This window comes from Periplaneta americana, chromosome 16 (genome assembly GCF_040183065.1).
Source record: "Periplaneta americana isolate PAMFEO1 chromosome 16, P.americana_PAMFEO1_priV1, whole genome shotgun sequence".
Taxonomy (NCBI): domain Eukaryota; kingdom Metazoa; phylum Arthropoda; class Insecta; order Blattodea; family Blattidae; genus Periplaneta; species Periplaneta americana.
In genome coordinates this window covers 129184084-129196687 of record NC_091132.1, presented here as the reverse complement: position 1 = coordinate 129196687, position 12604 = coordinate 129184084, and positions in this window count along the sequence as shown.

Sequence of the window (12604 nt, the reverse complement as noted above, 5' to 3'; positions counted from 1 at the left end):
AATAATAATAATAATAATTATTATTATTATTATTATTATTATTATTATAACAATAAACATTGAACTGTGTCTTCCTTTTCCTTTCCCGTAGTTTCAGCATTTGATTGACTAAGAATGCAGCAATAATTGTCTGGAACGTAATCTAGTGCTGATTCAAGCTACAGCTTACCGACCTTGACCTCAAGTCAGATGGTAGGACAACAATTCAGATAACACATTGACACATACAAGAGCACGAATAATATTTCCAGAAGGCAGTTTTCACGCAAAGAAAACGTTTGTCAGCATGTGTCCTGAAGCTGCTAAAGTTGCCTCACAATACCGCGTAACTAACAAAATGTAGTCAACGGCAGAGTTCCAATACCGCGTAAGTGACATGGCCAAATGTCTACGGCCACGATCATCCATTTTCACTTAGTTACAAATTAGTTATGCTATTTCATAGCCATACACCACTTTTCAAGACTATTGCGTTATTTTTATGGTTTTTATTTGGTTTTTTCCTTCTCCTGTAAAATTTACATTTTGTCAGTTACGCGGTGTTGGTTCTTAAGCGACGATATAGTGAATTGTACAATGATGCTTTAGAGATTACAATTCAGTTTACTTCTACGTATCTGTGTGAGAAAGGATTTTCATCACTAATTCTAATAAAAACAAAGTACCGAAATCGACTTGATGTATGTGACGATCTCCGACTTAAGCTTGCCAGCATACATCCAAGTATAGAATAATTGTGCAAGAATCTCATTAATGTGAGTACCAACATTTATTCATTTTTTTAGTTAATTAGTTAAAGATTATCTAAACTCTAATACCTTGAATCATTAAAAAAAATACGAAAAGTAAATTTCTTCTCTTAACATTAATTTAATTAGTTAATACTAATATAAAATTAATTGAATTAAATTAATGTTAATTAATTGATTCTATTTTAAAATATAAGTATACTAGAATTAAAATATACTACAAAAATGATACATTTGCTTTCAAAAGGAAAAAGAGTAAGGTGGTCCGCGAAACATTTCTGACTTAAAAAAGTGGTCCCCACTTCAAAAAAGTTTGAGAAGCGCTGGTCTACTCTATTATAAATCAAAATTATAATAGAACACTGTGAAAGAGATCGAATGACATTACATGGGAAGTAACGTGCCGAAAAACTCATTTCACATAGATTATGATGGTAATAACGACAATGATTTTTCGATAGCTTATATAGTGAAAGATTCGGGACAAAGGAAGAATAGACTTTAAGAAGACAGAGTATGAAGTGGTTGTGCGTGACACCACGGAGATAGCTGTTACGGGATGGTCGTGGTTACAATTGATCGTAATAAAGGTCTGGAGAGTGCCTAATTGAGCTGAAATCTGTATGTTCTGCTATGATTTTAATGATAGATACAACTGTTTACATCGTAGTAACTTTGAATTCAATCTGTATTTAATTAAACTTGGCTAAATCAATATTGCACTAGCTCATTTCAGTGATTTCCTATTATCAAGTATCCAATTATTTCAACGTATCACAATAACATCACATGGGATTACGAGATTGCAGCATTATCGTTGAGCACCAAAGGTAAATAAAAAATGTACATTACCTTACAATGTTCAAATGTTAATAATTATATAATTATTCAAAAACTAAAAATTAAATACCAGATTACTCTCTATCCTTTTGGAGTGCTCATAAATGTTCTTATATATATGCTCATGTGTTGAGTTTCTGCCGAAAGACTGAGTTAATGCGGAACAACCGCCATCACAGGATAAGGATAATGCTTGCTGACATCTTAAGACAACAAGAATTAGAAGTCCATGAAGAAGTGCATTGTATCTCGGAAGATGATTCAAGAAGACGAGTAGATATTGTTTTCATTGATAGAAAAAAGAACACAGGAACAATATTAGACCGACTATCAGGTTTGAAAGAGATGCACAACTGCCAAAACTTACTGACGATGAAAAGAGAATCATCTATGAATTTTGCATTTCTTATTTTAGCAAGCAGTATAACATCATGGCTAATCGTTGGTCAATACGTGGACTTATATTTGGAGTTCGTGGTACCAACTGCAAATACACCTATAACCTTTTAAAATAAAAAAGATTCACATTTTACAATGTTGAGAAATCCTTAGAGAAATTCTAAAAGACTCAATGCAAATTTTGCAGTTTAAGCTCTATTTCAAGTAATTGTATATATTTTCATTGTACATTTTTATATATGTCTTTGTTTTCTGGATCCTTGTGTTCACCCTTATTGAAGGGCAGATGGTTTTATTTTATAAATCCGATATATATATATATATATAGCACTTACTCTGATGCTTTAATAGATTACAATAACTTCTAAGAGTTTAATTAATTTACTCATACACGAATGAATTTATTATTTAACAAACGAATCTATAAAAATATTGAATTAATATTTAAATAAAGTGAATCTTCTACATTCAAACCCCCCTAAAGACCATTTTATTCATCATTGAGGTACTCCCATATATTGCTAAATTCTAATGGTTTATATATGAAAGTACAGGAATTTAATCTCAAAGTATTTATAGCGTTTGTAGACTACACCAAGGCTTTCGATTCTGTAGAACACAAATATATCTGGCAAGCTCTCGCAAACCAGGGGATTCCAAGCATATACATCAGGCTCCTAGCAAAGCTGTACGAGGGGTGTAAAGCAAGAATAATGACGGAGAGAGAGGGCAAAAACTTTGAACTAGGCAGAGGAGTGAAACAGGGAGACCCGCTCTCTCCGAAGCTCTTAACATGCTTGCTTGAAAACCAATTCAGGAAACTGAATTGGGAAAGTAAATACGGTATCACCATAGATGGACTGAGAATGACCCACCTCCGGTTCGCAGACGATATAATATTGGTAGCGAAATCAGCAGCAGATCTAAAACAGATGCTTGAAGAATTGTGCAGGATCAACAAAGAGGCAGGCTTATCCATGAACCCAGAAAAGACGAAACTAATGACTAACGCGTCTGAAGACCGAATCAACTTAAATGGCCAGCCACTAGAATATGTGGAAGATTATACCTACCTGGGCCAGAACCTGTCCTTCTCCAGCAATTCAGAGAAAGAAATAAAGAGACGAATCAGCATGGCATGGAAGAATTTCTGGTCTCTAAAGTTCATACTTACAGACAAATTCCAGAAGCTAAGCATAAAGGTTGAGACCCTGGAAAAATGTGTACTACCAGTCCTACTGTATGGATGCCAAACCTGGTCCCTAACGTCAAAACAGAGGCGTATGCTTCAAACCTGCCAACGCAGTATGGAAAGAAAAATCCTGCAACTTTCTCTGAGGAACAAAGTAAGGAACGAGGAGCTACGTAACCGTACCGGCATGAAAGACGTCCTAAACACCGCAGAAAGCCTGAAGTAGAAATGGGGAGGGCACGTGGTAAGGATGGACCACAGACGATGGACGCACAGACTGACATTGTGGGATCCCAGGATCGGCAGAAGAAGAGTGGGACGCCTGACAACTAGATGGGCCGATTTCTTCAAGAAGAAGGCAGGACCACATTGGACGAGGAGTACAAGAGACAGACAGCTGTGGAGAAATCTAGAAGCCACCGTCCTCAGTGTGTAGTGTGGTGCGAATCTTACAAGTGCATGTAGTGTTTGTGTACATAGACCACTCCTTAGGATCGGCTCACCTAACGAGTGAAGTCTACTGAACCAAGCCCTGTCAATCAGGAGGCCCTTGCCCTTACGGGATTTAGCAGGCTAAATTTATGTATTTATTAATGGTTTATATAGTTTGAATTCAAAAAATAATTAAATTTTAAGCAAAAGGTTTGTTAAAAGTCGCTGTTAGATTGAAAATTCACTCTATTTGTCACCAGTTACTGTCAAAATCCATTAAATTATGAAAGTGGATATAGGGTTCAAGTAATACATTGAATGAGTGATTACTGCATTTGAATGAACTAATGTAAATGAACGAAAGTGTATATGAATGCATGAATTAAAGAGTAAATTAAGAAATATCCAATTAAAAAACTATCGAATAACTGAATCGCTTAATAAATCATGAATCTATCAAATCAAGTCGCTATAAATCGACATTCTTCATAATTTAGTGAGAAGTTTGATAAACCTCGCTGTCTAAGAAATTAATTAAAGAGGCTGAAGTAAAAATTTGTTTTACTTGACATGGCGGATTTCTCTTCAAATCCTGATCCTCTCCCATAATTAAAATTCATTCTAAAATACAAACAAGACAAAATTCTTTCTGAATATGTAAAGTAAGAGTGAATTTTGTTCTTATATGGTAGTGAATGTAGAAAATGTTAAAATGATGCCGAGCGAAACGAAAGTATATACTGATGTTCAGTCGGGTTTGTGAAGGGATCACTGTTCATTCGGAATTTAATGGATGCTAGTTTTGTATTGTTATACTGCATTATAATAGTTATTTCGACACAGTACATCTTTTTTTCTGTTTAAAAAGTAAACCTTTCGTATGGAGTTGAGTTGGGATCTAGCAAAGGTACTATGAAGATGTAGTAAAATATCGCCAATAAAATCTGCAGCTTTGCTTGTGCTTATAAAATAACTCGGAGATGACTATTTTTCAGTCAAAAACGAAAATATACCTATGGTGTAGCCTAAGTTAATAAGCGTCATAATTTACAAAAACATTGTGGTTCTAAAAGACACATCAACATATGGAATTGTTTAATGATTTGATTTCGGATCAATACACTTTTTATTATGACTTTTATCTGATGCCGATATGTGCGAATATTCCGTTCCATAAAGTTGAGAATCCACATTTTAAATACTTCATTGGAAATTATACGTTTAGAAAACTGCCGACTCCAACAACTATGCAAACATAATATTTAATTTCGTGTTATTAAATAACTTTAAATTCCATACCTTCAGCTGTTGGTAACAATAAAAGTGTTAAACTACAACCCAAGAGTGTTATTGAAAAAATCCTGCTTATTCGAAATTCTGTCAAGTGCAATATGAACTAAATGATGATCAGACACAAGATTGTAATAAATAAAAACTAATTAAATGGCGATCTTACTCGTGTTAATTATGTAAGCATGTGCGGCTTACAGCTGTTTCGGTCCTAGTAGGCTCTGAGGATGGTGTTAAGTAGCACTGAAACAGCTGTAAGCCGCACATGCTTACATAATTAACACGAGTAAGATCGCCATTTAATCAATTATTTATATTCAAGTGTTAAAAGTCGTGTACGAAAGATTCAACATGGAAATAAAAACTATTTCAAATTCGCACCAATAACATCGTGTGATATGATGTCGAAAGAACATTTTCTTGTTTGAGTGACAATCGAAACTGGTTCATATTTGGCAATTTACGAATGTACACAACTGTACATTGTAACAAAATTACTGACACTTAAAGTATACCATTATTATTTAGGATATGCAACCACTTTCTACAAAGGAGAAAGTTAAGTAAGTCACTTTCGTAAATGTGTTTTACCCTACTTGTTTTAGTTACCTGATTCTACCGAGCAATCCTTTGATTCAATCACAGCAGTGCTCTTTAAAAGTCTCTTTACTACCAGTGGCGGCTCGTGAACTTGTGGATTGGGAGAGCTGCAGTAGATTTTGGTACGTACAAATTTCACTTCTTGATACCATTATTAATAAGTATAGGACAGAAATAAATGCACTATATATCGAAAACTTTCTGATTTAGTTGGGAGATGTCTGTGGCATCACTTGCTAACCGCTAAAAAGAAAACCAATACCATCGATTTCAGTCTGAATTTCTGATCGGCAGACACTCAACATGCAATCTAACAGTTCATTCTGAATTGTTTTAGAATTACCTTTAAACAGTGCCATGTTCCAAATGATTTTTGAGAGGCCCGTTTAGATTACTCACGAACTGTAGCAACCCACGAAATACACCAGAGTCCTTCGAATCGTTTTTTCATCATGTCTCCTATGGGGAAGTTCATATTGGCCACAAAATTTCATACAATCAATATTTTTAAAAATAATTTCACGATTTTTTTCTCACTTCTTGATTATATTTGAGAATGTTTGTTCTGTTCGTTTCACTCAATTGCGCAGCATTATTAGTTTTGCCTAACATAGCCAATGAAACAACATTTTTCAGGTGAGATTGCGAAGATTCGTGCTTTTTAATTTTTAGGGGCAAATGTCCTAAATCTGTCACACCACTCCTAGTCTATGCAGTATCACCACCGAAGAGGAGGCAACCACAAATACTCAGCGTAAATTTCATTGTTTCTATTTCGGCTGGATGAAGCTTGAGTAAGATTTAAGTCGGGTAACGAACGACCCTTTAATTTCACTTCATTACATCAATTTTCTCCGCAAGGGAAAGCTCAGAAAAATATAATTAATTTCCTGTAATTCACACACACTCATGCTTGCACATTTCCACTTGTTAAGTTACGGTACTAAAAAGTCACACCAAAGTAACACCCAGATATACTAATAATCAACAATTTTCTAAAATTGGAAAAGAAGTCTCTTTCGTATTTTACGTGCTATATCAAAAGGATTATACTCCTGCAATCATTTTGAATTAAGGAAAATATTAGGTTCTGCTGGAGACTGGATATATACGTAATAATAAGGTAAAAGAGAATATTAATTTCTTATATTAACTCGATAAGGTTCTACAACAATAAGTATGTGAAGAGAAAATAAAAATGTTGTCATTAAGTTTCAAGGGAATAGAGAATCCATTTGACATAGCATTACAACAGCGGTGTGGGAGGAGAAGAAATATCTTCCCTTGTCGCCTGGCTCTGCAAGCCACTGCAGCGAAATATGGGTTTTAAACAGCGGCAGTTTCCCTCTGCTTCCCTTCACCTCTCTACCCCCTGTCCTAGCAAGACACACTCTCTATGATCTGTCCCACCCTGCAGATACCAGGACTTTGAATGCAGTGTCAATTCCAGTACAGTCGAAGCGCAAAAAGATAATGCATAAGATAATAGTACATATTCCCGGCCAGATGAAATATAAAGCAATTTACCAATAAAAGCTGTAAGAATTCTTCTACAAGTTAAAATAAGAATTATTTTTATTTTCCTGTCAAAGCAGGGAGTGCTGCAGCTCCACAGCTCTTATGGACGAGCCGCCCCTTTTTACTACACTCAGTTTATGTAAACAACACGACTTGTATAATACGCGACGTAGTTAACTTCATAGGTTCTGTGTCTAAACTTCCATCCTTACTTATCACCAGGCTTCGGTCCTGGGCACAGAAAAGCATGAAGTTCAGAATGCACGGACATTGTGTTGTTTTGGTCGAGTGGAGTGGGAGATGGAGCGCGCCGTTACTTCGTGTTTCAACATGTAAACAGTCCGTCACAGTACGGCACAAAATATATTTCACCCTGTACAGATGCAGTATATACAGTACATTCCTAGTGTAGACAATAAATGTCTACCATTAAAGTACAGGGACATCATTTTATTTTTACTTCAATTTTTATTGTACCTGAGTTTTTTAATGTACTTCATCCCACCCCCTCTACTAGTAAACTTCCAATCGTTCTCCACACAGAACCAAGCGTATACAGTCAAAGTCGCCTTACGGTCATAGTAAACACAAACAGTACTGAGTTAGTGAGTATAGTACGTTCCAGAAATATGTTCGCTTCAATATTGAATCATATTTTCGCACAGGTACTGTCGCCGGTTTGGCTATGTCGCATCCCGGTTTCCCCCACCCACTTCTGCCCGTCCCTTTGTGGCTGGGCTGTCTTAGTTCTTTTCTGAAAACATTAATTTCTGTTAGGAATTGGACGTCTAGGTAATATACAACTGTTTAAAATAACTTAAATAAAAGGGTCTCGTTAAGTAATTAACTGTCATGTGATTTCCCCCCTTTCTACGACTCTACGACTAAACCACTTGGATGGACAGTAATTAGCATGTCTAAATAATTTTTTATCTTTTCGGATCGGGCAGAAGTGAAGATTGAATTTACAGTACGTAAAGTACTCTTTTATAAAGTAGGTACACAATTATTTCAACATGAGTTACTAGTACGAAAGACGAAACTGGTAATTGGAATTAGGTATAATAGTCTATGTGCAATAATATGAAAAAAAGAACTGAAACCTGTATAGAAATGAACGGCCACCATTTTCAAATATGTGTTTAAATATCCATATTATGATTATTTTTCAATTTAACTTCATTCTCTATATTGTAGGCTAATGTGCTGTAGACAGTATAATATACACTGCATAATGAATACGTCCGAACGGACAGCTCAGTTCGAGAGTAAAAACACTTATTGTTAATACTTTACTGTGTTTTGATTAAACAAAAACCTAATGAAAATTATCAAACTCAAAATCGCGATATTTCCTACTTTACGTAAATGAATGAACTACTTTTCACCCCTCTTATAGCTAGTAAAGCGATTTGTTTGTATTTTACGCCAGTATCATCGAACTCCAATCGTGGAAGGGGGTAACAAACGGTGTGTCCGGTTCACAACCTCTAAGCCAAAGGTATAGCCAGGATAATATTAGAAATGCCAGTAATAATAAAATGATTTCCCTTTATTAACGTGAGTTGTAACCTTCAATCAGGTGTCCCTACGCCGAAGCCTGTTACACGTACCGGAGCCAAGCAGCAATAGGCCTACACACAACGGTAATGCCCATTACGGACCCACCTGTGCTGTTGCAGTCGGGTGACTGCACACGGGTTATGACGTCATTTATGCTCCATGTATTCTAAACCTCATACTGGTTACTCTGTGTCCCTAGGCCGAAGCCTGCTTATCACACTGAAATGGAACATTGAATTACTTCATAAGAAAGAATACTTCTTCCACTACCGTAATCAAGAGTAACAAAATCATGAGCGAATTCTTCCTTCCCAATTCATCTTCATGATCAAAGTTAGCTCTTTTCGAATCATCATTTCTTGTAGCATGATATGCTCTTGTTCCAATATTTGTTGTATTTATGGACTTCTTCATTCTTTTTCTCAGTCTTTTATATGTGTAGCTTAATATCAAAGGCGGATATCTAACCCTCATATCGAAATTTAGATAGCTGTGGTTTCTTATACAATTTCTCATGCTCTTTTCAGTTATGAAGAAACCATATGCGAACTCTAACACTACATTTATAAAAATAAATTGTGTTAAAATACTACAAAGAACACTGTGAAACAAAAAAGTGCCTCTAGATCAAAACTATGGAGACGACAGATGCCAGAGTTTGATATTAAACTACTCAATTATCACGTCTATCGTCTTATCTGCAGTCGTATACGTACCAATTTGCAGTGTAGGATTTTTTTCATTTTTAATACTAGTGTTCCATTAGCTATTCTCACAAACTACAATTTTTGTTTGTTGTAAAGACATCCAACTACTTGATGTACATGTTTACAATTTGCACTAATATTGATCATAAGTTGAATGATTAAAATTTCGGCCGATATATTTCTACTTTAATCCTTCTATTTAGAAATAATCCAGTATAGGGCAGCTAAATTTGTTAAAGGTAAAAGAGAAGATGGAAACGATACGATAAAAGGACTTAAATCGGAACCATTGGAAAACAGACGTGGAAAACTAGAATAACAACATTGTATAGAGCACATCTAGGTCAGAAAGCATGGGTAGACATAACTGCTCGGTTAGAGAAGCCAACGTACTATGGTAGGAACGATCATGATTTTAAAATCAAATATAGGAAACAGAAAACGGATGTAGGTAAATTCTCATTTTTAAATAGAATTATAAATGATTGGAATGACCTACCTGCAGCTGTCTTTGAGGGCTGTCCTTCCTTAAGGAGATTCCAGAAGAACTTAAAAAGTTGTGTATAAAGTGCAAATTAAAATTAAAGTGACATTTAACATTTAATTTTTTAAGGTGGCATGTATTTATTTAGCCTGACGAGTTACTCCCTTGGTTTGAATTGTAAATTATATAAAAATTGCATGTAATAGGGTCTTAGACTAGAAATGTTTAGCTTAAATGTAGTTCTGTTTATAAGTATGCATAAGGGTGTAATTATTTGTCTTATTTGAACTGTTGTATCAGTGAAGCGAGGTGAGTCAGTGAAGTTATGGTTTTACAGTGCAGTGAATAGTTCCGATCAGTGATAATTTATAGCGTGAATGAAACGTGTTCTATAGTGTCAGTGAAATGTGTTATAGAGTGTCAGTGTAGTGTGTCCTAAAGTGTCAGTGAAATGCGTCATAGTGCCACTACAGTGAGTGAGATGAGTGTAAAGTGAATGACTATTGAAACTTATGTAGGGCCTATAAATATGTAGGTTATATTGTAAAATTAGGTTATTTTATATTTTATTATTACTTGTAATTATTGTGTTAAATTGTATTGTGTATTCTTATTGTATTGTGTATATAATTGTATTGTGTATTGTAATTTTATATGTATTTTTTATATTCTGCATACCACTGCCACCGGGTGCTTGCCCACTTGCAGTGTAAATAAATAAATACATAAAAATACATTTAATTTCTGTGATTCACTTCCTATAAGAGCACTGAAGTTAACATAATTGTCTGTTGTTGGTTAGTCAACTGTTCAAAGACTGGTTGGAACCTCATATATGACGCAAATAAGGCATAACTCATGAGTAGAGTCCTGCGTTTGGTTACCTAGAGCCTCGGAGTAATCCGCAACAATGCAGATATGTGTGGAATATAGCACGGCTACATATTTCAGTCCTGCTGTTAAGCGAACATGCCGGAATAAAACAAAGCTAGGCGCTAGAATATCAGCGCTCTAATAGAAGGATTTGGTAGCGAGCACTTCATTAGGAAAAGAGAAAATGTATTTTAGCAATAAGAAGTAGGAATTTTTCATTTTAAACATTTAAAATATTTACAGTCACTCGTAATCGTGAAGCAAGTAGTCAGTGTAATTAATTTTGTTTTGATTGTGATTTATTGTATTATTGTAATTTCCACCTTTTACTTACTTACTGTATTTATTTGTTTCCTCATTCACATTCACTCATTCACTCATAGATGTGTACATACTCGTACATAGGCTGTGTCCAGTTACAACGTCCACGTGTGAAAAAAGTAGGCCTATTCATAAATAATTTATATAATCTGGCATTAGAGACGGTAACACATGAAGGCAAAAAAAATCATAATTATTTCTAAATGAAAAAGTTTAAATTTCCGGGTCGAAATAGAGGGTGATTCATGAGGATTTACCGTCCTTTACGGAGCTTATTTCTGAAGACATTTTGAGCAAAAAGTGTCATATTAACATAGTTCCTCTTCTCAATATTTTCAGAGTTACACTAATTTAAAGTTGTTTGTAAAATACGTTTTTGCTTTAGTTTGAAAGAAAACGAATAAGTTAATACAAATAGAGAATGAACCATTCAGAAGTATCATTTCTTTAATTGGAAAGTATTATGAAGCTAAAAATGTGCTGTGAACTCCTTAATTGTTTCGTACAGTCATCTTTTTTCTATTTCAAACTAGATAATTTCATAATTCTTACGCATTTATCACAACAATTATTACAAATCACACCACTTCCACCGACTTAATTATTTGCGGTTCAATTTTGCATCCTAATTTACAATATTGGAGAGTTTACAACACATTTTAAAAAATGTCGCCGTCCGCTTGAGTACACTTGGCCGCACGCTTGTGAACGGCACTCGTCGCGCTACGTGACTGCATACGGCTATCTTTGATTTCCGTAGCGTTCGCGCTGGCAGCTGACTGCACGCTGACCAAGATCACGCGTTCACAACAATGCGTTCCAATAACGAAACGTAACTCTGTAAATATTGAGAATAGGTCTCATGTTTATATAACATTTTTTGCTCAGAATGTCTTCGGAAATAAGCTCCGTAAAGGACTGTAAATCCTCGTGAATCACTCTGAATATTTTATATACTGCAATATTAAGGGGACACTCAACTTAAAAATTGGAGAAAAAGTGTCATAGATATGAAAAATTAAATTTCTACACTAATTTACGTGACAGAACTAAATCAATACGCAGAATTTTTCCCCTATTCATTGAGAAGTCACAGTCAAATGCACAAAGCCAAAAAATAAAAAATGATAATTGAAAGTGATATTTCAATTAATGATTGATTAAAAATTGAAATATTTTTTATTTTGATAAGTATTGGATCTAATGAGCTGAGATTTTGCATGTTACTTTCTATGTGTATATTAAACTTTTTCTCCAAATTTGAAAAAGATTGGTCAAATAGGAAAAAAGTTCCAAAATATACGTAGTTGAGTGTCCCCTTAACTCGTTTCCAATTGTGAATATAAAATTTCATTCCTTTCAGTAATTTATATCATTTACTTCAAACTCATTTTCACTTTTATAAAATATACTCGTAATTATTTATTTTAAAAAGTTAAATTTAAATATTAAAAACTCTGTAAATAGAAACAATGAGCATTGGTTTTTAATTTTTAGACGAAAAAAATAGATTGTGAAACAAAAAAGTAGCCCTATATAGAATCTAGATACCTTTTACTTTGTCCATAAAGTGGTTTTAAATAAATATTTCGTTTATTAATAAATCCACATAACAGTATATTTTGTACATGAGTAG